Raw genomic sequence first — 25,844 nt, 5'->3', positions numbered from 1 at the left:
AAAACTAAGATATTGTCAAGAATGTATAATCTGCTGCTGAAATGGAATACACAGGATGAGGAAGTGAAATCAGTAATGATTAAATGGGCACAAGATGTGGGTCATAACATAATGCTGGCTGACTGGGAACGGTTATGGACCACTGGGGTAAAGTTTACGGCATGTAATGCCTTAAGAGAAAATATTATGAAAATGATATACAGATGGTACACAACACCAGTCAAACTAGCAAAAATTTATTATATGCCCGATAACAAATGTTGGAAATGTAAAGAAACTGAAGGCACCTTTTTTCACCTTTGGTGGACATGCCCAAGGATTAAGACCTTTTGGGAGATGATTTATAATGAACTGAAGAAAGTGTTTAAATACACATTTCCGAAGAAACCAGAGGCCTTTCTCCTGGGCATGGTCAATCAAGAGGTACGTATGAAGGACAGGACATTCTTTATGTACGCTACAACAGCAGCAAGAATACTTATTGCAAAGTATTGGAAGACACAAGAATTACCCACGCTGGAGGAATGGCAGATGAAAGTCATGGACTATATGGAATCCGCAGAAATGACTGGCAGAATCAGAGACCAGGGAGAAGAGACGGTGAAAGAAGACTGGAGGAAGTTTAAAGAATATTTACAAAAACACTACAAGATTAATGAATGTTAAAATAACATCAGATGGAATGTATAAGGTTATTGGGGTAAAATCTTAAAGATTATTAGACTCAACATTTCAGGTTCTAAGCATTGAATAAGCTATATTAAGATATTTAAATTTAAAAAAGAGTTTAAATATGACAGAGGGAAGGGATTTGTTGTTTAATTGTATGAAATGGAATACAGGGAAGGGAGATCTGGGGAAGTCAGAGAAACAAGTTAATGCAAGATCAATATGAAGATAAGATTGTTTTTATTTTTGTTGTTTGTAGTATTTTAATTGTGTATGTTGTTGGTGTATTGTTTGTTGTTTTTGTTTTTCTTTGTCGCTTTCTATGTAAAACCGAATAAAATATTTATAAAAAAAAAAAAAGACATTTCTGGCTCTGAGAGCACTCCTAAACAGCATAGCTTTTCCTTCAGAGGGAATGCAAGCCCATTTAGAACAGGCAAGCCCCCAGTTCTCAGAACTGGGAGCCTATCTCACACAGTTTGTCTGTCTTAGCAGGATCTAGCTCCTGTCTGCGGTTGTTTGGCAGATGCCCATTTATCAAACCTTTATTGCATTAGCAAACTGCCATAGCAAAATAAGACAATACAAAAAGAAAGGGACAAACTAGAGACAAGCAACCCAGCAAAATTCAGGTGTTTTGGCTGGCGTAGTGACATTTAAGTTGCCCGAAGACAATAATGCAAAGAAATAGTAGCCAGCGCCCAAAAACTAGTATGCGGGTATATATAAAGCACGAAATGGCCCCAGAACAGACTCAGCATATTGAGTTAAAAGTAATAAAAAGATTAAAACAGGTCCAGGTCTAGGGCACGCTACCCTGTCAGAGTAGCCCTGAGTTTCAGAGCCTGCACTATGAATATTGCCACCCCACGTGAGATTTGGGGATTTGCGTCCACAAGAAGCGATTTCAAACAGTCTTCCTTAGATGTAATGGTGGACGGGATCAAAAGGAGGAGCTTAGATCTTATTGGCTCATAAATAGGGCAATAGAAAAAGAAATGTATGAAGTCCTCTACTTCATTCATTGTGCATGGACATAGACGCTGGGTAATAGGGGTCTTAGAATAAATCCCCTGCAGGAAGGCCGTGGGTATAGAATGGAAGCGGGCCATAGTAAACGCTCTTCTCAAGTTGGGCTCCGTCAGGTCTATCAAGTAGTTGGCAAGTGATCTTACCACTTTCACTTTAGGGAGCCACATGGAGAGGCGAGCTGAGGTGGACTGTGCCCGGTCCATGGCCTCGTCTCTTGTAAGAATCCAGGCCCGGATTTTATGTTTGTCCCAAGAGGACAGCGAGTCAAGATTTGGGAGAGAGTAGCGTGCAGTAATAGTCACCATGGCCTTGGACCATTTATTGCTTTGAGAACACGTTAAAAAGGCTTGCCTGGCTAGTAGGGGACCTGGGGCATTGATTAATTTACAATAAAAGCTAATAATTCTAATGTGGGCTCTCGCAACAATGGAGGGGAGGCCCAGTTCTGTTCTTAACTGTGCTGCAACCGAGCCCTTGGGGAGACCCAGTATCTTCCGTGCAAAAGAGTTTTGTAGAATCTCCAGCCGTTGTAGTGTTTTTAAATTCCACCCCCAGATTTCAACCCCATACAGTAACATCGGGAGGACTTTGCTGATAAATGCTTTCCTGATTGGTGGAACCAGCTGGCCGCCTTTTGCATAGTAGAATTTCTCCAAGGCTTTGATGGTTCTGCGGGCAGCCAGGATGGTTGTATTTAGGTGAGCTGACCAGCTAAGCCCATGCTGAAAAATGATACCCAAATACTTGAATGCTGAACAATGTTCAATAGAATGGCCCTCAAAATTCCAGAGTGACTTCCGAGTTTTCATGCCAAAAGTAAGAATTTTGGTTTTGGCGAAATTGATTTTAAGGGAGTTGGTATCACAATATGTCATGAGCCCTCTGAGCATGTTGTTTAAGCCCAGCTTGGTTAATGACAGTATCACCATGTCGTCCGCATAGAGTAATATGGGGATCTTGAGCTGTTGTAAGGAGGGGGCAGATTGATTTAGGGCCTTCATAGTTGTGACGATGTCATTGATATAGAAATTGAATAGAAAAGGGGCCAAGAGGCAGCCCTGTTTGACCCCTTTATTCAGAGGGAAAGAATCAGAAAGAGCTCCCAGAGGGCCGAATTTTACTCTGGCCGATATGTCATTATGAATTTCCATAAGAAGGAGGAGGAGTCTCTTATCTATGCTGGTATGACTAAGCTTCTGCCATAGCCTATCTCTGGGAATGGAGTCAAAGGCGGAGGTCAGGTCCACAAAAGCCGCGTGTAGTTTGCAGTTGAACCTGTTTAGGTATTTATCAATCAGGGTAAGTAGAACAAGACATTGGCCAGATGTGCTGTGACCTTTGCGGAAGCCAGCCTGTTCCGGATGGAATAGCTTTGTTTCTTCTGCCCACTCAATTAATTTCTCTAGCAAGAATCTAGAGTAAACCTTGTATGATATGTCCAACAGGCTGATAGGTCGGTAGTTGCGCGGATCTTGTGGGTCCCCCTTTTTATGTATTGGGATAACTATGCTCTGTTTCCAGTTAGGTGGAATCTTAAGAGTAGCATTAATGGTGGTAAAGAGAGATGCTAAGATAGGGGCCCACCACGACTGGTTCGATAAGAATACCTCAGGTGGTATCATATCCTCCCCCGGGGATTTATCCCCTGATAGCATGCTAATTAGTTGAGTACATCTCTCTGGGGAGACTGGCTCCCAGGTGGGCAAGGCAGATGCTGGAAGGGTGGTGACTACATTTACGTCAGAATCTGAGGTGGAATACAGCTGAGCAAAGTGAGAGTGCCAGCTGGCTGCTGTGATGTTATTGACAATGAATGAGGGGGGTCTCAGACCTGCATTAATTAAATTCCAAAATTTCTTGTCGTCACGGGTTTTAATGGCCACTGACAGAGCCGACCAGCGTTCTTTCGCAAAGAGCAATTTCTTATGTTGGAGCAGCTTCTTATAGTATGAACGAAATTGGGCTAACTCCCTGATTTTGCTCTGTGTGCTGTCTGATTTCATGTCTGACTGGAGAAATCTAAGCCTACTTCTGCACTGTTTGCATTCTTGGTCGAACCAGGTTTGATTCTTCCAGGATAGAATCGCACGGGAAGGTTTCGTAAGCGAAGGGAGCAAGTAGACTAGAATTTGCTGGAAAATTGAGAAATGATTCACATTCGTTGTTAACAGCTGAGCTTTCAGGGCTAGGATCTCAGGGGAATTTAGGAGGACTTTTATGTCTTGCTCCAGGTAGATGTCCCACTTCTTGCGTCCGGGGGCCAAGGTCAATGAATCCTGGGGGTGTGGTGAGCTGGGAGGCCCCAGCTGTGTGTGGTGAAAGGAGATGGCAATTGGAAGGTGGTCACTTTCGGTTCTGTTGAACACATTGAAACAGTATGCCTCATCATTAAATGCTGAGGAGGACCAGATGTAATCTATAACACTTGCCCCTCTAGATCCTAGAAAAGTATAGTATCCCCCGGACCAGTCTTTGGGTGTGCCGTGCAAGCTGTGCAGCCCACAGTTTATAGTGAACTCCAGCAGTATGATGCCAGCCCTATTAATGGTCTTGTCCTGTGAATTCCACGTAGGAAACCACTCCTCTTCTATGAATAATTGCGACTTATCGGTGAATAAGCTTATATCTGCTCCGATTCTGGCATTGAAGTCCCCCATTATAAGGATCTCTGACTTTGGAAATTCAGCCCCAGATTTATCTAAAATAAATCTTAAATCCTCCCAAAGCTGATTTGAATGAGAGGAGGAGTAGGTAGATGGATTGTACAAGTTTACACATATGAATTCCCCAAGCGAGCTGTTAGTGATGTGCAAAGTTTGAATGTAATTACTCTCTAACCAAAAGATAGGAGAGATATTAAGCTGAAGCTCCTGCGAAACAAATGTTACCAGGCCTCCACTAGGGCGCCCATACAAGTGTGTTTTGGTCGCAGGAATCACAAAGGCGTCATAGCCCGGTAGGGATGGGGGGGGTGAAGATTCTAAGCACCAGGTCTCTTGTATACCCATAATCTGGAATTTCGCTAAAAACTCTTTCGTATCCCCGTCATCCTGTTTGGACGTCCATCCTGCCACATTCCAGGATAGCACATTAAAGCAATTTGAGGAGGGACTATGTGCTAGTCAATTGCTCTGGTTGCTGGTGGGAAGGACATTGCCAGGGGTCTGAGACAGCTCCAGGCGAGGTACTGCCCATTTATTTTAGGGTACGACAGCTCTCTGGCCATGATCAAGGGGTAAAGGAAGTTTACTAGTAGCTGAGGAAACAGTTTCAGCACAGACATTAATATCACTTATATTGTATGAACGTCTTCTTCACGATGTCTGGAAAAGCCATTGCATAATGGCAGAAGAAACAGTAGTATTTCAGAACGGATGATTGAAAACAAAGCTGCAGCAACTGCAAGATTCTCAGAGGTTTGAAAGAGAAGAAATAGGCCCACTGAGAATGGATTTTATAGTAAGATTACAGCTGAAGTGATCAAAGGTGCAATGTGCATGGGATTAGTAACCTAGTAGATATTATTCGTGATTTGTTGTAGATCTCGCACATGTGTTTAAGGTTAAGGCAGGAAGTTTTATTTAAATTAAGTCCTTAAGTAAGACTTTGCAAGCATTGGACCTGTAACATTAACGTAAAATAAAACAAAAGATCTAAAGCACCCCAACCTACGCATTACTTCATCTTTTAAAAATGTCAACATGGGCCATCTTTCAAAATGAAATGCATTTCAATTAAAATAAACCATAGTTTTGCCAAAACAGAGACTTAATGTCGTGGCAAGATTTGCAGTGACAAGGGAAATGCCATTGGCTGCATGGTGAGCTTCTGTGAACTAACTTGTTGCATGCTTCTCACACCATTTGTTGGAAGAAGCACTGAATATAGCACAACAGAAGCCCAGGGCTGAAAGAGACCTGAAGAGAGCCTAGTACAATTGCCTGTCCGATTTTAAAACTTTTCTATAAATTAATCTGCATCTTCCTGATTACAGGGGAGCACAAACAGGAAGACAGAGAGAACAAAATTATCCCGTGCCAGATCAGAATTCTATATCATCTATATCTATCTATCTATCTATCTATCTATCTATCTATCTATCTATCCAACCTACAAGAAAGAAGATTCCACCTAAACATTAGGAAGAACTTCCTGACAGTAAGAGCTGTTCGACAGTGGAATTTGCTGCCAAGGAGTGTGGTGGAGTCTCCTTCTTTGGAGGTCTTTAAGCAGAGGCTTGACAATCATATGTCAGGAGTGCTCTGATGGTGTTTCCTGCTTGGCAGGGGGTTGGACTCGATGGCCCTTGTGGTCTCTTCCAACTCTATGATTCTACGATTCTATGATCTATCTATCATCTATCTATCATCTATCTATCTATCTATCATCTATCTATCTATCTATCTATCTATCTATCTATCTATCATCTATCTATCTATCTATCAATCATCTATCTATCTATCTATCTATCATCTCTATCATCTCTATCATCTATCTATCATCTATCTATCTATCTATCATCTATCTATCTATCACCTATCTATCATCTATCTATCTCTGGTTGCTCTTCTCATCTTTTTGTCAGAATTTACAGATAATAGACCATAAAACAAGTATGAATATAAACATCAGTGATGGTCCTTTCTCTTTTCACATTCATAGTACCTGCTACTGCCAGCTGGTTTTGTCACTGTCTCCACAGCAAACGTAGGGTGAAGGACCCTTCCAAAAAGGGGGGAAAGGGAAATCAATAGCCATTATCTTTGCTATTTGCCATCATCATAATCCATCATCTGCTGTTGTTTCGCACCATGTTTTCTTTGCCAAGTGTGGGTGTGCAATTCACTGCTGATGAATAGCTGTAAATTACTGTTCCAGCACTGCTGAGTTTCTGCTGGCCAATACAGTGGGATCCTGAAAAGCTCACCACAGTGGGATTTTAAAGAGGTTCTCCTCTGCTCTTTCATTATTTTAACACTCTTGCTATACAGTGCCAGAATAATTACTCCAAAAAAAGGCATGAATGAGAAAATGTATAAAAGCTGAGTGCTTCCCTCCGCAACTCTTCATTAAACTCTTATTGAGCCTTTATAATATCCAGGCTATACCTGCTGCATTGCATCCTAGATTAGACCATCCTGTGGAGATACTCTCTGGGTGGAGAATTCAAGGAGTTGGTTCTCCTGTATTTCTGAGAGTTCATCCTAAGCTTGGAGTATTGGCTCAAGGACTTTACCATTGTGCCCACTGGGACTTCTAGTTCCCAGCAGTGGATATGGTGGAGCCTCCTGAAAATTAAACGGTTACCAATTTAACCCTCATTAAAACAAATATACCTGGGAACAAAATAAGGGTTTCTATCTGGGGACATGGAGCAGACAAAAGCCATGATTAGACACAGCCTTAGCGCAGCCATCTGCAGCTGAAAAACAACAGTTCTGTATAGGACAATCTCGCTGCTATAGCAAATAGGGCTTTTCCATGATAACAGCCACATTTCAGAACAATATATGTAACATATACCTTATATATATATATCACCTGTGGCGTTCCGTTCCACCCACTTTGTTTTATTTATACTTGTGCATGAAGTAACAAATAGCATGTTGTTGTTTAGTCGTTTAGTCGTGTCCGACTCTCCGTGACCCCATGGACCAGCGCACACCAGGCACTTCTGTCTTCCACTGCCTCCTGCAGTTTGGTCAAACTCATGCTGGTAGCTTCAAGAACACTGTCCAACCATCTCGCCCTCTGTCGTCCCCTTCTCCTTGTGCCCTCCATCTTTCCCAACATCAGGGTCTTTTCCAGGGAGTCTTCTCTTCTCGTGAGGTGGCCAAAGTATTGGAGCCTCAGCTTCAGGATCTGTCCTTCCAGTGAGCACTCACTCTCAAGAGTCTCCTCCAGCACCATAATTCAAAAGCATCAATTATTTGGCAATCAGCCTTCTTTATGGTCCAGCTCTCACTTCCATACATCACTACTGGGAAAACCATAGCTTTAACTATATGGACAAATAGCATAGGTGATGCCAAATTTTGACTTAAGTAGGTGTCTATCATAGATTATATACGTCAGAAGCACACTTTCCTCCTCCCTAGATCATTTAAATTTCAGCTTTCCAGTTTACAACTAGGGGAACTTCTTGATGATCTGCTAAACGCCTGAGTAGAACACAGTAAACAAATTTCCTTTAGCATTTCGTTGATGAAAATAATGTCACTCTGTGTACTTAGTGTATCCAGCCTCTGCTGAATTATAAAATTACTACCGAATAAGTATATAAAAGTTCCTTATACAATGAGATGCCATAAAAGCACCCTTTCCTTTCTTTCCATCTTCTAAGGTTTTCAGTGGCATGAAATGATATTCTAGTCCTCATGAAGAGCTGCCCCATGCTAGTGGCTTAGGACAGGGACAAGTACCAGGCAGCTACAACAGGAAACAAATTAACTTGGCCTCCACACAGTTGCCATTTCATGTTGACGAATCTGGATTTGGCTTGTCAGTATGATGAGAAGTTGTTGTTGTTTTTGTTGTTTAGTCGATCAGTCGTGTCCGACTCTTCGTGACCCCATGGACCAGAGCACACCAGGCATTCCTGTCTTCCACTGCCACCCGCAGTTTGGTCAGATTCATGTTTGTAGCTTCGAGAACACTGTCTAACCATCTCGTCCTCTGTCGTCCCCTTCTCCTTGTGCCCTCCATCTTTCCCAACATCAGGGTCTTTTCCAGTGAGTCTTCTCTTCTCACGAGGTGGCCAAAGTATTGGAGCCTCAGCTTCACGATCTGTCCTTCCAGTGAGCACTCAGGGCTGATTTCCTTAAGAATGGATGTGTTTGATCTTCTTGCAGTCCATGGGACTCGAGAGAATCAAATCATGGTTGACTTTCCTCTTAGAAGACACATTTTCTAAGACTATGTTAAGACATTACAAAAGTAATGTACCAGCTGGAGAGCAAGAATATCAGGGATTAAAACAACAGCAACTAAGGGAGAGGAAGATTGGGGGTGGGGCAGGAAGGCTGTTTTCTGTATTTTTCATACTGAGAAAAAATAAAATACTTGGTTTTTTTCAGACAGACAGCTTAGCCTATTTAGGGCATGATATCTATGAGAAAGCAGTGAGGCTTTAAGCTTTCAGTCACAGCTGCCACAAGATGATGTACAGAAAAAGTGATCATTGATAGCTTGCAGCAAAAGACCCCTCATCTAGCTAACCTTACCAGGTCACCCACTGTATGAGGCATGCCACTGCATTTCTATAAAGATCTCCTTTGCCATGTAGGTAATAACACTGCAGGCACCATGCATATAACAGAATGGAAAGGTGGCCCTTTAGAAAGAACATTAGAAAGTTTTGCCTAGAAGTAACAGCCCGGATTGGAATGATTAACAACTTGGGAGTTGCTGTGTCACTAAACTTCAGACGATAGACTTGGAGAATGGAATCAGGGAAAGCTGCGCTGGCAAATAGACAGTTGAAAATATATATATATATATATATATATATATATATATATACACACAAATAAAGCTGTATTCAACTGACGAAAGGATATATGATTTCTGACATGACTGAGAATCGCAGAGCCAGGGACGGAGAACTTTAAAGCGTTAAGATTGGGATGTGGAAAATATGAAAACAACGAGAAGAGGCAGGACTGAAGATTTGGAGATATGCTTCAGAGGTCCAGACTATGGGGAGCCCAGAAAAACTAATAATTACAATTTGGATTATAATTTGGTCCTTTTAATTTTAGTTTCTTGTTTTTAATTGGATTATGATTGGATATGTTGATTGGCTGTTTTTATTGGGAAATCAATAAAAAAGATTTTTTTTTTTAAAAAAAAGTTTTGCCTAGTTTGGCGAAGTTCAGTTAATCAAACTCAGATGCCTGATGGGTGTGATAGGAGAAAATCTAAAGAGATAAATATATGTTAAATGTGAAAGGGCAAACCATTTATTGATCCAGGAAGTGCTCTGAGATTCCTACAATTGCATGAAGCCCAGGGCTTAGCCATCTGTTTTCCCTTGGACATTTTTGGAGTGAAAGGGTTTACAAAGAGCCCAAACGTTTCCCGCAGGACTCCCCCAAGTTAACATATGATCTCGTTCTTTGCTGCTGCTTTTGCACAATTTTTTCTTTGACTTCCTCATTTCTCTTGCCAGGTAACATGGTTACATGGTCAGATTTGGATACATGATGATGCCACTCAAACCAGCATTGCGATTCCTTCATTTGCCTTCAGTGATGTTACCAAACAGAGGCTACATAATGGTGTTACGAGAAAGAAGGAAGATGTCGATGTAATAGCCAATCAGGTCATAAAGAGGTTTGCAATGGAGACCCCTGACTGCTATGTGGATGGCAGGCTGTCTATAAGCGGAAAGCAAGGACTGTATGTCTTTTCACCCCAGTGGCACTATAAAATGTTGAAAAACTCCTGCATTGTAGAAAGGGGAAAGAATTTTCAGTGTGTGTGTGTGGAGTTTGGCTGAGCCCCACCCTCTCAACCCTATCCACAGCAAAACACTTTGGAAGTGCGTCTCACCACACTATAGATGTTTAGAAGATATACGACATGAAATATGATCTAGATAACTATGTGCCTGAATGATCCTAGCTTGCGCTCCTTTTATGGCTTTCCAAGTGAGGGTCTTTTAGAACACGCCGCAGTGACTGAAGGCTCAGAAGGCCAGAAGAACACATATATTCATTCACGCAGACCGTGCTGCCAAAACGACCTTCCCTGTTACAAGTAAAAGGTTTAATAAATCAATAAATAATAAATGTGTTGGTCTTTAAGGTGCCACAGGACTTCTTGTTGCTTTTGCTGGGAAAAAAATCTAACCAGGCTACTCCTCTGGAAAACGTAAAAGGTTGTAACATTGCTGACATATTGTGAGTCTCAATATCCCTTCAATGGCCACTAGGAATATTGATCATGTCAACTCTGTGCGTTTCAGACATAGGCTACTTGTCATGGAAATATCTTTCCTTTTTTAAAAAAAACAAAGTTTCTCCATGGCAAATGTAATGTGTGATCCTGATCTAAGGTAAGAAAACCTAGAATTCTGACTTTGAGGCCTACAAATTCAGCAACTATATAAAATGCACATACAGTAACTGGAATCACACCCTCTAATATTTCTTCAGTGAAAATAGGGACATCCTATTCCATAGCGGCAACAACAATTCTACTTTTTATATCACGCACATCTGGCTGTGCTGCCCCAGCCATTTTGGTCAGCTTCCAGCATATATAAAAACAAAATAAAACAGTAAACAGTAAAAAAACAAAAACACTTCTCTAATAAGGGCTACCTTCAGATGTCTTCTAAAGGTTGTATCTCCTTGACTTGGGGGGGGGGGGGTTGCATAATTCCATACCCTCCAAAATTTCTCCGATGGAAATAGTGACGTCCAACCATTCCGTCCAACGTCTCTCAAATGAAAGTAGGGGTGTCCTAAGGAAAAGCGGGACAGTTGGAGGATCTGCTGGAATATATTTTGTTAATCAGAAAATTATCCTATATCTGCTTTATTATCATACTATCCATTGGCATTGTATGGCATTTTCTCTCTCATTTAAGTATCTAGTGGTAGGGAAGAAAAACTTGAAGACCCTGGGACTGGTAACATAGGCAAAAGACGGAGTATGTAGAAGGGAGTTACAAAGTGCAAAGTGGTGCTGTCAGGGAACTGCCACTGGAGCCAGAAGGAGAGGGAGGGCTTCAGAGGGATTCCGGAGAGCGTCCCGGGAGGGAGAGAAGCAGCGCATCTTCTGGGGAAGGAAATCGGTGTAGCACCAGTGGAGGAGGGGGCAGAAGGGGGAATCGGCGAGGTGGCTCCAAGACTCTTCGCCGGGGACCAGCGGGGAGAGCACGGGTCCCCCGGTGCCCACACCCTCCCTGCGCAGAAGGCTTCCGCGCAGGGAGAGTAGGCGAGGACTAGGCGTCAAAGAACTTTTATGCTGGAAGAAGTTCAAGAAACGCCCACTGACGGATTCTGCCAGCGATTGAGACAGCCACGGGTGAGTCGCTGTCCGGACAGGAAAGGTTCACTCAGGCAACGCAGCCAGGTGTTGGCACCGATTTATGCACAAGCAACCCCTAGAACCATTACAGGTGCAAAGTGCCTTCTTTTTTGCTGAAAAAATACTCATCCCGCTCCCTGTCCAGCTTCTAAGCTTTGAAAAGATATTGGCAACAGTGATCCATTTGGATAAAGGAGCATTTATGGCTTTCTGAATAAAGTCAAAAGTAAAAGAATAGAATACATTTGACTGAACAGAGAGAGAGTGTAGAATATGCGGCGTACAAGGGAAAAGCACAAATGCATGCCTGTCATTAAATAAAACATGCCCCTCTCTTATAGGTTCTCTGTCATTTGTCCTTACAATAAAATACATCCTTTTCATATAGCCGTTCTGCCATTTTGACGGTCTGCTCTTGTAAACCTTTGAAAGCACCCTACAAGCTTTTGAATGGAGATACACGACCTGAACTTCCAATCCATTTCTTTTGTTAGGGTTGTAAATTTCAGACTTGGCCCCTGCTGAACCCTGTAAATTCAGTTTTACATAGAGCTCTTCTTCTCATGTTTAAAAGATACTTTAGTAAAAAATCAGATATCCTTATCTTCCCACGCTGTGTGCATTCCAGGTTCTCTTTTGAGCAAAACAGTCGTATGCAACTGGTTTATTCATTCAGTCATGGTGAGTGAGATATCACACACAAACACACACACACACACACACACACACAACTTGTCATTGTATACCCACCTGGCAGAATCAGGGTAGAAATCTATCAGGACAAAAGTAAACAACCCAAAACTACCCCCACACCTCCTTGGGAACAGAAATATATTTTGAAAACCAATAGCTTTCTAGCAACACTGTTTTATTAATAACACACCTTAATTGCATTCCCTTTGTTTAATTCCTGGCAAATCCCAGCCCCTTGAAGACAGGGGGTGGGTGGGATTTTTGTAGCAGATTCTGAAAGACATATTTGAGAAGGCTTTGGGCCAAAGAAGAGGAAATGAGGCACGAGAGATATGGAGGTGGGAGATGGAATTTTGGAACTGGAAGAAAGGAGTTGGATGAGGAGACAAGTGTTTGGGAATAGCCCGGAAATCTCTTGATTTTATGTCTACAGACCCCTGCCCTCTTCCTGACCTGCCAGCGGGGGGAAGTTCTGTTGACAGTTAACGCTGAGAGAAATTTGCAGAGGAACTAGGAACAGAAGGCTATGGACATTGAAGGCGAAACCCAGTGGCTTCTGTCTGCTAGCAGAACAGATGTCTGCTTGCATGATGGGACATTTCCTGTGATGGAGCCTACATTGAAGCCCGTCACATGCCTCTAAAATATGCAGTAGGGGGTTGAGGAACCTTCTAGAGAAGATTGGGGGAGGGTGGCTGAAGCAAGGAGAAGGCAAGGAAGAGGACAACCCATCGCATCAACAGAAGTTTGATCTTGTGATGCTGGATGTCACCCTTTGAGTATGCCAGTTCAAGGAGACAGGGCAAACAAAAACTCCTCAGAAACTTAGGTAGGCGTCATGCTTTGAGATGGCCGAAATCTCAGCTGTGAGACTAGGGCTGGCCTGCCCATGAGGCAGGCTGAAGCAGCCACCTTGGGTGGTGGAATCCCAACCCCCTGACCTGATGTTGGGAACTGCTCCTCTGTTCCATAGTTTCCCTCCTTTTGCACCCCCTGCACTGCCAGACTGCTGAGATATGGTGGGAGACATCTGTGTCCTCTGACTCTGAGGAAGGCACACATGTGGGTCTGAGCTCTGACCCTGGTGGTCTAAAAGGTCCTTTGTGGGCTTCTATCCACCAGCTTCAGTTGTAGTGGTCCCCTGATATCCAGCAACTGACTCAAAACCCTGAACTTGAAAAAAATAAATAAATAATATTTATTTGGTTTTTCAGATTAAAGTTTCACATATCCAACATACAACATAAAAACAAGATTCCAAAGAATTTCCTGGACTTCCCTTTGTGGGTCCTATTGTTAGTCATTTCCTCCTGCATCTTTTATAATAATCCAAATCTTTTACATCTCCATTATGTCCAAAATTCACAATTAAACTACAAGTGTTCTTCCAATCCTACTAACAATTTTAGCTGTTTACAATGGTTTTTAGGATAAATTATAAATTTTCCCCATTCCTTATTAAAATTTTGGTCTTCCTGATTTCTGATTCTTCTGGTCATTTTTGCTGTTTCGGCATAATCCATCAATTTAATCTGCCATTCTTCTCTGGTAGGGACTTTATCTTCTTTCCATTTCTGGGCCAATAACATCTGTGCAGCTGTGGTCACACACACACACACACACACACACACACACACACACACCATGAACTGGATTGGGCTCCTTAGTTGGTGCCTCCATAGTCTCTGACTTTGTGTGTGGATTCAGGGGTCCTTACTGGCCTTTTCTTTGTTTTAAAAATCATTCTGCCATTGTACAATCATGTCACAGAATCAGCAGGAAAATAATGTCTAATGTAGTCCAGGGATAGCTACTCAGAGCATAGATATAAGCTGGGCAGGAAGACATTGCATGATGGTAAGTTTTAGCCAAGCACAGATAGGTGAGAAATTGAAGCAAAGCCATTTTGAGGGAAGTGTTGAAATTTGAGACTGAACTTATCAGTGTCAGTGAAGCCACTTGTTAAATCAAAACTCCAGACTTCAACATAGCCCTTCCAATCCTGCTGTTCCAACACAGCCGATTTCCATGAATGGGAGTCAACCAGAAGCCTCGTGCCACCCAGTTTATGTCTGATCAATGCAAGGAGTTTACTGGGGGTGTACCAGTAAATTATCTTCACAGTCCTATGATGCCACATGCTAGCTTTGGATACTGTGATAGCTTGGACATGTTTAAGCCAGCATATTTCTGGCCCCCTTCCTTCTGGCACAGATGCCAATTTGAACCACTAATTAAAAAGGTATAATTGAACCTTTAAATCTGTCATTTGTAGTGTTAATTACATGCAATTTTCCGTTAGAGAACTAGTGATGATAACTACCTAGCCATCCTAGAGTTGGCCTCCTACACTCCAGCCCCACATTTTGAGGTCAAAATCCATGCTCAGATTTTGCTCTCCTTAGTCTAATACCTTGGCTTTCCTGTTTGATGTTTATTTCTGCCGACTCTCTTTTTCATCTGCATTCCATTTTTATTTTATTTTGGTCCAAACAAATAAAAAACCCTGCAGCCTCAGAATGCCAAGTTATTCCACCCCCCCACCCCCACATTATTTTTCATCCAAGCGTATTTTATTTTTCCTGTTGTTTTTCTAGCAGGATCACAGGGAGGCCAATCGCATTTTCATTTCCTTGTTGATTTCCCTCCCGTGTCATAATGGAAGCATAATTCGCCTTTCAAGCTGCTGCAAGTATTCCGTGTGATGTTTCGCCTGCACTTTGGACTGGTACCATTTCACATACATGCACCATTGCACGATCACAGGAGGATCTTTGCCCTCTCCTGACAATGATCCTGAAAGCTATTTTCCATTTCATTCTCTTCATAAGGTTTTTTTGCTCCCAGCTGAAAGGAGCAAAAGATCAAATGTCTGGATTGGCTTTCCTGCTGCTCTCCATATCCTCTGCGTTGGCTCTCAGGGATCGTCCTCTGGCTGCAGGAGCAGTTCATGAGGACGCACCATATGCCACAATGTGGGAAGAGAAGTGTCAAACTAATAAAAAGGAGCAAATACAAACAGCAATTACTCATCTTCTTTCTGACAACAAACTGATCTATGTGCTTCTTGGGTTTAGTCCCAGGACACAAGGAGGAAGAAGCAGAGACTGATAGGATTAAAGGCTGTCTTCGGAAGTTTAAATTGAGTCTCTGAATCACATTCCCTGGCCAGTCTTAATCCATCTCCACTGCTACACCCACACCCACACCTTTGGGCTATCATATGCATAGCCTAACTTCTTAGAAGTAATTTGCCACCTGGTAAATACTTCCAGGACTTCTTGATACCCTCATGTCAAATGGCGCTCTAGTTTTGGCCTCCAACAAAGTCTCCAGTTTTGGGTGCCTTTCCTTTTTTAATTTTAGGATACTCTGTCTGCCCTTCTTCTGACTTCTCCAGGATATAAATTGCTTCCTCAACACACTCTTGCAGCCACATGGATAGGGCTTTCCTGTGGAGCTACCTCATGCTGCTGCAATATGTGTGCACTCTCATACCCTCCATCTTCCCTCAGCTGAAAGAAGAAGAAGAAGAATAGAAGGAGTTTGGATTTGATATCCTGCTTTATCACTACCCGAAGGAGTCTCAAAGCGGCTAACATTCTCCTTTCCCTTCCTCCCCCACAACAAACACTCTGTGAGGTGAGTGAGGCTGAGAGACTTCAAAGAAGTGTGACTAGCCTAAGGTCACCCAGCAGCTGCATGTGGAGGAGCGAGGAAGCAAACCCAGTTCACCAGATTACGAGTCTACCGCTCTTCACCACTACACCACACTGGAGCATTTCTCACTCACTCCAACTGACCCTCCTTGACTCCTCATTTATTTATTTATTGTTATCTCTCCTGCCCCCCCCCCCCCCGGAGCATTTCCGGATTTTATTTTATTTTATTCTTTGGTAGATTACAAAAAGAAAAACACACACAAATTTTAGAAGGGGGCAAGATTAGACGTGGACACACAAAGTTGTTGTTGTTTCAAATCAAGACCCCTTATGGTCTGTTCTGCTCCCCTTTTCCTTCCACCCAGGGCCTGAGTCTCAGAACTGGCATGTTACACAAGGCTGGGCCTCAGCGGGTGGGAGATTAATAATAATAATAATAATAATAATAATAATAATAATAATAATAATAATAATATAATTATCTATACTCCACCCATCTGGCTGAGTTTCCCCAGCCACTCTGGGCAGCTTACAACATATCTAAAAACACAATAAAAACATCCTTAAAACATCAATCCTCCTTGCTTGCTCTTCAGCAGCTTCTATGAGCTGCCCAGGGAAAGCCAGCAGCAGCAGCCATGGGATGCTGCCTCACAGGGGCTCCAACTTGAACAAAATGTGGGGGGGGGGGGCAGTTAATTTTTACCCTGCATAATCAATCACATGATGTGGCATGCACATACCATTTGAATGGCAATGGCCATTAATTGGGGGGGGTTTAAAATATTTTATTCGGGGTGAAGGGGCCTCGGCCCCCAGGAGTTGGTTCCTGTGCTCCTTTGCTGCCTCCGCTTGGGGCAAGCACCTGCTCATATTCCGGGATTAAATCAGAAGTCGGGATGGCTTTCATAATTTTGGGACTGTCCCTGGAAAATTGGGACACTTGGAGGGTATGCACTCTACAATGGAAGAGAAGGTTAATGCACCTTTCGCACCCCATCAGTACCCCCCCCCCATCCCAGCAACACAACTGCACATTTATTTAAAATAAAAGGAGTGCAGGAAAGTAGCTCCCATCAGTTGTATGTGTATGAAGAGCGTTACTAAAATCTGACCTTCCAGAGAGACAGCGATATCTGTGATTTGATACATATTTAGACCTCCATCTTCTCAAAGGCATAAGCTTGGAGGGATGAAACCTGATTAAAACAGGCTGAACGCTTAAAAAACCATCTGCAAACTGGTGTAGGCCCAACCACAAGATTTCAGCTCAAATAAAAAATACTTACAGGGCTTCCCAACAGATGCTCAGACTATGCACTTGGCATGTCTCCAGAAACAGAGATTCCTGCAACTGTAGAGAAGCTGTAAGAATGCCTTGGTATGCCTTCTGAACCATGCCTTCTCAGCTCGACATATTGTAAAAGGGGTATTCTGTTTGGCTTTTGGGAACACAGGAGAGGTTGTAATTGATCTCTGACAAGGGTTGACTTCAATACATTCAGGAACTGGTTGAGCCACAAAGCTTCATCTGTGCCTAGAATATTAAATAGGATGATATTAAAAAAGGCTGAATCACAGTTCTGGTGCTCTCTGGTTCCATCAAAGGCAGCCCCACATCTAGTACACTGCAGTATGCTAGGCATGATGTTGCAAAAGCAGAAATAGCAGTTTCTGCTTCTGTCTGATAAAGTTTAAGATGGCAGAACCATCCGTGACTCATCTAGGGCTGACTTAGAAGGAAGCCAAACCACCTGGATTTGGCAATGTAACTCATTTGACAGTCAGGGATTCCTTGCATAGCTAGGAGATGTTTGAGTAAGGCATTTGAGGTGTCACAAGTTGGAGTTTTGCTCCCCACCTTGTGGCAAAGAGATTCAATTGGGGGAAAACCCCCAGAAGACCTTTGTGGGTCCACCCTATTTTTCATGGGCGCAGTCTCTTTCATTTCCGTTGTTCAATCCCATTAAGTTATTTTTTATTTCTAACTGTACACTACATAGAGAGCAGAGGTTACTACTGCAAGCCCAAAAATACATAGACCAGAGAAATTGGTCAAACAAAACCTAAAAATGTGTAAGCACCAACAACCAGGGTCAAATGGACATCTTCATTTCATTTCATCAATGTGCTATAGGAGACACACACAACCAACCACCTCAAATCTATTTCCTCTTCCAGTAAGAGGTCAGTAAGGAAGCTGAATGTTGAGTACAGTGTAAGCTGGAGAAACAAGGACAAACTAAGTAGTATCTACTCAAAATTGTAAGCTTGGATCTAAGAGAGCTGTGGACACAGCTTCGGGGTACAAATATGTGTTGGGAAATGTTATGCAAGGAAGTAAGGATTTGCAACAGTAGTTCTTTGGCAATTAATTGTATTCTTTGTGAAGTCTGCATCCTGGTTCTGTACTTTTTCTGATAACCAGCTGAGAGGATCTCGTTGACTAGCCTTGGATAAGGGACCTTGTAAGTTCTGGCAGTTTGTTCTACACTCAATATCTTTTATCAGCCAATTTTAAAAACCACAGCTTAGAGTCAGCATAACAGTAAAACTTGATGATTTCCTTTACAAAACCTTGGAATGCAATGAACTTCCTGAATAATTGTCTCTGTGCATCTTTTTCCCATTTCCCATTTTGGGAGGTCCCAAATAACGAAGTAGCTATTCTGTTACCAGCTTTTTGGAAGACTTCAGGAAGTTCTGCCTGTTTGATCTCACTCTTCAGTGTTAACTTAACCTACATAGTATACAGTAATGCCTGCTGTTTCATTTGTATGTTATTTCCACAGCTTTTAATAATTAGATAATACTGCATATACTTTATTATTTATCTAACATTGTAGTTTGAACTAGCTAATGGCTCAGAAAGGTCCCGTTGTTTTCCAACCTTCTTTTCCTTCTTTGAGGCAGAATCGGATCTGGCTACCTTCCACTTCTGGTCACAGCTTAACTGGAAATTAACATGCTTCTTACCTAGGAACATTGATTGACTATTGTTTGTTACTGAATTTGCCAGGGAGCAGAAGGAAGAACTCAGCATGACAAGCCGAAGAGTCTGTTGGCATCCTCAAAAACTTATAGTGTTTCCAAATCATTCCTACACCAGTTTCCAATAGCACAAAACCCTCAAAATAACCATTACGTGTTGGTGGATTGTTCTTCCTAGAACAGCCTTTGGAACATTCCATGATTTCTTTATTTATTTTCTCCATTGGCATTTACATAAAAGACAATGAACAATACCAATATTATTTTCCATTGGATTCGAAACTTTCCTTCATTTATTTTTATGGAGTTCTCTTACATAAGGAAGTCATTCAGAATCTATTGAAGTCCCCCCCCCCTCTCTCTCTCACACACACCCCTTTATCCATTTATTCAGAGATATTCCATGTATGGCAACAAGGTACATGTTGACTCCTGAATCCACGGATACTTCTTCCACCAGCTTCAACAGATGCTTGAGTGCAAAGAGTTTTGATAATATGTACTAATTTAGTACTGATTTAGAGAATGGGATCAATACAATTGTTTCCTCAATATATGATCAGTAGGAATGGGGAAACACCCATGTCCAGTGTGTAATTAGTCTGGAACAAACTAGTTTTATTATTTTACTTACTGATTTCTTTAAAAATGAATGTTGTTGTTCATCTAAATCAGGGGTCAGCAAACTTTTTCAGCCGGGGGCTGGTCCACTGTCCCTCAGACCTTGTGCGGGGCCGGACTATATTTTGAAAAATAATAATGAATGAATTCCTATGCCCCACAAATAACCCAGAGATGCATTTTAAATAAAAGCACACATTCTACTCATGTAAAAACACCAGGCAGGCCCCACAAATAATCCAGAGATGCATTTTAAATAAAAGGACACATTCTACTCATTTAGAAACATGCTGATTTCCAGACTGTCCATGGGCCAGATTTAGAAGGCAATTGGGCTAGATCCGGCCCCCTGGCCTTAGTTTGCCTACCCATGATCTAAATTGTATCATGGTATAACAATACTGATCAGCAATATATCCCCCCCAAAAAAACAAACCACCCGATAAGATACCATGCAAGCAATAGTATAAAAACAAACAACAGAGGGACAAAGATAAAAGCAACAGAATGATCAATGGCTTGAATTTCTCTTTGAAAATACAGCAGTGAGGAGGCGGTTGGTACCTCTCCCAGAAAAAGAAACCCAGAGCATTGGGGTTGCTACAGAGAAGTCCCGGCTCCTTGTGGAGCCTAATCCAGATTTTCAAAAAGATTAGATCTGGAGAAGTAACTCGTCAGAAGCAGTGAGGAGGGCTGGTGCTGAAATGTTCCCTCAGATAATTAGGACCCCAGGGCTTTAAAGGTCGACACAAGAACTTTGAATTGGACCTGAAACCAAATCTTCCTGATGAAAATTGATGTGAACAGTACCATTTCCTTGCCAGGGATGGTAGAACGTCTACTCTCAGCCCGAACTCGGTATGTTCTTTCAGACACAAATATACTACGTACTGAGATTTCTTCTCCGACTGCTGCTTCATCATCATCAGTATCACCATCACCATCAAATACGAAGGATAAAAACCGACATAGTTTTATGATTCTTTCACGGTAACTTTTTATTGTCGCATGTTTAAGCAATCATCAGCCAGATTAATTTTAACAGGGTCTGTTTGCCAACAAGGACAGGCCAGCAATGACAGATGTTTGAACTGACAAAAAATGGGGAAAGAAATACTTCCTGCCAAGCACTGTTTCCTTTGTAATAAGCCCTTGTGAGCTAGCCAGACTGAGCAATATATTTTCTCCACATTCGGAATACATTGCACAACAGTGTCACTAACTCTCGTGGCACCAAAATGAAAACTTTCTGTCCTGGTCTATTTTGTTCTTAGAAGAGAATCTTTCATAAATTTTGTGTGTGTGTGTGTGTTTTATGAATTCCTATCCAAGATTGCTGGCTAGCTGTCCCCTATGATGCTAAACGAAACAGTCGCTCACAGTGACTGTTACTGTTTTCTCAGGAGTTTATGGAAATGAATAAAGATAAGCATTGCACTGCTTTTTACTTACCGTATTGGCCCGAATATAGGTAAAGGTAAAGGGACCCCTGACCATTAGGTCCAGTTGTGACCGACTCTGGGGTTGCGGCGCTCATCTCACTTTATTGGCCGAAGGAGCCGGCGTACAGCTTCCAGGTCATGTGGCCAGCATGACTAAGCCGCTTCGGGTAAACCAGAGCAGCGCACGCAAACACTGTTTACCTTCCCGCCGGAGCGGTACCTATTGATCTACTTGCACTTTGACGTGCTTTCGAACTGCTAGGTTGGCAGGAGCGGGAACCGAGCAATGGGAACTCACCCCGTTGCGGGGATTCGAACCGCCAACCTTCTGATTGGCAAGTCCTAGGCTCTGTGGTTTAACCCACAGCACCACCCGCCACCCATCCGCGGCCCGGATATAAGCCGCACCCAAATATAAGCCACACCTTTAAATTGATGGGGGAGAGAGAAAAAAGAAAAAATACCAGGATGTAAGCTGCTCCATTCCTCGCTGCTCCTGGCTGCATACTGGGGGGCGGGGAGCTGCGCTGTATTGCCGTATTTCCCCTTCCTTGCTCTCTCCCTTCCTGGCCTTTGGGGAGAGGACAGCGTAATACGCATGGGTAGGTGCAGCTTTGCCATGCTCCTGGCACTGTTTGACCCGCGCTCCTGGCTGCATACCATTAGGTCACGAATATAAGCCACACTTAAATTTTTCATGGTCGGAATTCGGGGGGAAAGTGAGCCTTATATTCAGGTCAATATGGTAGCTAAAAGGGAGAGCTCTTCTACCTTCAGAGTATTTTGGGGCAGATCTACACTCATGGTTTATAACGTTAAGGAATTGTTATCATAACGTATTTGGACATACAGTGGTACCTCTGGTTAAGTACTTAATTTGTTCTGGAGGTCCGTTCTTAACCTGAAACTGTTTTTAACCTGAAGCACCACTTTAGCTAATGGGGTATCCTGCTGCTGCTGTGCCGCCGGAGTCCGATTTCAGTTCTCATCCTGAAGCAAAGTTCTTAACCTGAGGTAATATTTCTGGGTTAGTGGAGTCTGTAACCTGAAGCGTATGTAACCTGAAGCATATGTAACCCAAGTTACCACTGTATTATGTTTAGCTTATAACGTTAACAATGCGCTATTAAAATGTGACACCAAAGGATTCTGCAGAGCAACCAGGAACTAGGCAGTAGGGAACTTGAGTTGTTACAGAGGAAACAGGTAAGGAAGGTTTTTATTTTACCAGTATGCCCTGGGACATTTTAGAATGATATCTCTAATATCGTTCTAATAACTTTAAAAAGGTCAGTGTAGATCCAGCCTACAAGCGACGCGGGTGGCGCTGTGGGTTAAAGCCTCAGTGCCTAGGGCTTGCCGATCGAAAGGTCGGCGGTTCGAATCCCCGCGGCAGGGTGCGCTCCCGTCCTTCGGTCCCAGCGCCTGCCAACCTAGCAGTTTGAAAGCACCCCCGGGTGCAAGTAGATAAATAGGGACTGCTTACTAGCAGGAAGGTAAACGGCGTTTCCGTGTGCGGCTTTGGCTCGCCAGAGCAGCGATGTCACGCTGGCCACGTGACCCGGAAGTGTCTTCGGACAGCACTGGCCCTTGGCCTCTTTGAGGGAGATGGGCGCACAACCCTAGAGTCTGTCAAGACTGGCCCATACGGGCAGGGGTACCTTTACCTTTTAGATCCAGGCTTGGTATGCCTGTGGTATCATGCTGGCTGTGTTTGTCAGTGATGGTAGCAAAAATGGAGCATTCCAGAGGGGTCTCAGGGATGTGCCATGGTGTCAATGGATACTAAGTCTTCCCTTTCTTCTAGGGATGGCAAATTAAATTCCCCATTGAAGTCGATGGGAAGGGAAATGGTCAGAAAACTGACCCAGCTCATGCCTTCACCAGTTTGAGCTTGCTGATCTATAAAGGTTGCTTAACAATACTTATCAGCTTTATATCAATTTCAAATGCTCAAAGTCTTTTCCTTGCATTATCCAGTGGTAATCAGGGATGAGGGAGAAATTAGTTCAGTCTGCTTCTTGCTGTAGAACAACTCAAGTAAACATTCCTATACTGTGGTACCTCAGGTTACAAACACTTCTGGTTACAGACTCCACTAACCTGGAAGTAGTACCTCTGGTTAAGAACTTTACCTCAGGATGAGAACAGAAATTGTGCGACGGCAGCGGGAGGCCCCATTAGCTAAAGTGGCACCTCAGGTTAAGAACAGTTTCAGGTTAAGAACGGACCTCCAGAATGAATTAAGTTCATAACCAGAGGTACCACTGTAGTTGCTCGGCGATCAGAACACAACTGTCAGTCCGAGTGTGCTGTTCTTTGGGTTTTGGGATGCAGTTTCAGTCCTTAGAAGAGTGCACAGGGATGGATACCTGTATTTTACATGAAAATATGTACAAAATGCTCCTTTATTGAAAAATTCATCGGGAGATGTCCATTTAAGAGGGCGAGTGATTAGCCAATGTGTGCAATTTACATGTGGACTTTTCATTGGAAAGTCCACAGAAACCAAAGCATTATAGATGAATGACTGAGTGACCGTGATGCTGATATGGAATGGACTTATGACACAATCTAGTCAAATTTTAATTTTTTTAAAAAAACACAGTGGTACCAGTCGGAGACATTCCACAATTAACCTCCCCCAATAACAAAATGGCAGTTTGTTTGAATGTAAAAGTGCTTAACTATTGTTGGACGGCACTTATATGCTATACGCATGGCTTTCCTAAACTTTTATCCATCATATACTATATGCAGCTCCTAGCACATTGTTGATAGGAGCATCATTATGATGTACTTCAATAGTTGGGGGGTTTTGTACCCTCCTATAATTTGTTATCTGCTTTTTCTGCAATTGATCTCTATCCAATTTGACCAGATCCACAATCTATCCTGTAAAATCAGCTTACGTGAAAACTGATATCTGCATCTACCATACTTGTGGTTACTAGATCAATTTTAAATAGTAGTAACAACAAAGTTCTTTCTTTCTTGCATTACACTTTTGAATTCTACAGAGACCCTGTTTCTCGCAGAAACATTTTGTGAATGTTCTTGCTCCTTTAGTGTTTCTTGAACATACAATTTATTCTGCACTATTAGCTCCTAAACACTGGAATTGATCGCTGGAAAACAAGGCCCAACTGTAAAGAACTGACTAGATATACTTTGCTGAATTATTTTCCTTCACAGCTCTACAGGGGATTTTAAAAATCTATGTTCTTCATTCAAATAACACCAAAAGACACACACTTTTTTGTTTTTAATTTGGTTCTCATTGGAATTTCCAGAAAGGAAAATATACATCTTTTTTCCCCCTGACACGGTTACAGTAATGTGATATTGCTTTCTCAGCCAGTAAATTATGTAGCTGTATTCTGCAGAAGGCCATCTTAGGAACATTGATTCACAACTCACTGGCTGGAATCCAGCAGTAACTTTTCAGCTATGCATCTGAAACAACAGAGACCCACACACATTATTGAATGATATGCCAGAGGGGTTCAAGTCATGTTTAACATCCAGGTCTAAGTGTGTTTTGTTGGATTTCTGTCACCATACAAGGCCCTGTAGATAATTAAAAAGTGTGTCTTTAATTTTGCACCTTAACTTTGTCACGGTTTAACTGGTATAATTACTTCACCTTTTAGCCAAAATGAAAATTCCACACACACATCAGAGCCATTCTGTGAATGCAGCAATGATCAACGTTAGTCAAGCTGCTCTTGAAGCTTAGCTCTGACCCCGTTTCAAAAAAATATATATTGATTTTTTAATTTGCGAGTTTGAACCCTCCTTGCCAAACATCAGGTGCAGTCATGCCAAAGTCACATTTTGGTCCACCATCTTGATTCAAAATAGTACCTGGCATCCAAATGTCAATGAAGACCCTCACCCCCACCTCAAGAACCATGGTGCTGAGTTTGGCAACAAGAGGCAGCTGAACCTATGCCAAAAACATGGATGAAGTCACACCAAAGTCATGTGGTGTTCCACCATCTTGGAACAGCATGGTGTTCAGTGTCCAAACATTGATGAAGACTGCAAACCCCACCTCAGGAACTATTGTGCCAAGTTTGACAATGATCTATCAAGATGCAACCAAACCTGTGCCAAAAATGAGTGCAGTCATGTTTTGCACCACTATATTGATTCAAAATAGCATCTGGCACCCAAATGTTGATGTTGACCCCACCTCAGGAATCCTTGTACCAAGTTTCCAGCTTCTCTGCACCGTGCAAAATTTTGTAACTTTTGTCATGCCTCCCAGTCACCATTTTTTCCTAACTAAAATGCCCTGATCATTACATCCTTTGGTTGCTTTTTTCTGTACCTTTTCCAGGTCTACAATATCATTTTTGGGGATTTGGTGGTGACCAGAATTGTACAAACAATGATTTACAGAATGATGAGCAGAATTGTACACACAGCATTCCAACCATGCACACTCTAACTATATTGTAATATGGGCAGTATTATTTTCAGCTGCTTTTCTAAAAGGAAACATGGTTTAGTGCAAGGTCAGTGATCTGAACCTAAATAAAGTCAACAGAGATGAATGGTCATGTATAAATTTGGTGGATGGTCTGAATCCAACTCTTAATGTACAGCTGTCTACTTCACAGAAGCCATCTGTAAAACAGATACTAATTTTCCATTTCTAATGCACAGGAGTGCCTGGCGTGCTCTGGTC

General features: G+C 42.4%; 1 protein-coding gene across 1 annotated transcript in view; it reads left to right on the top strand.

The window, feature by feature from the left end:
• LOC310660282 (uncharacterized protein) overlaps positions 1 to 25,844 on the top strand; it is a gene marked incomplete at its 3' end in the record, with an annotated part of 514,773 nt that overhangs the window by 20,285 nt on the left and 468,644 nt on the right. The window lies entirely within an intron of this gene.

The sequence above is a fragment of the Podarcis tiliguerta genome, assembly GCF_965153285.1.
Source record: "Podarcis tiliguerta genome assembly, chromosome: 11".
NCBI classification, from domain to species: Eukaryota; Metazoa; Chordata; class Lepidosauria; order Squamata; family Lacertidae; genus Podarcis; species Podarcis tiliguerta.
This window is presented reverse-complemented; position numbering and strand designations above follow the sequence as displayed.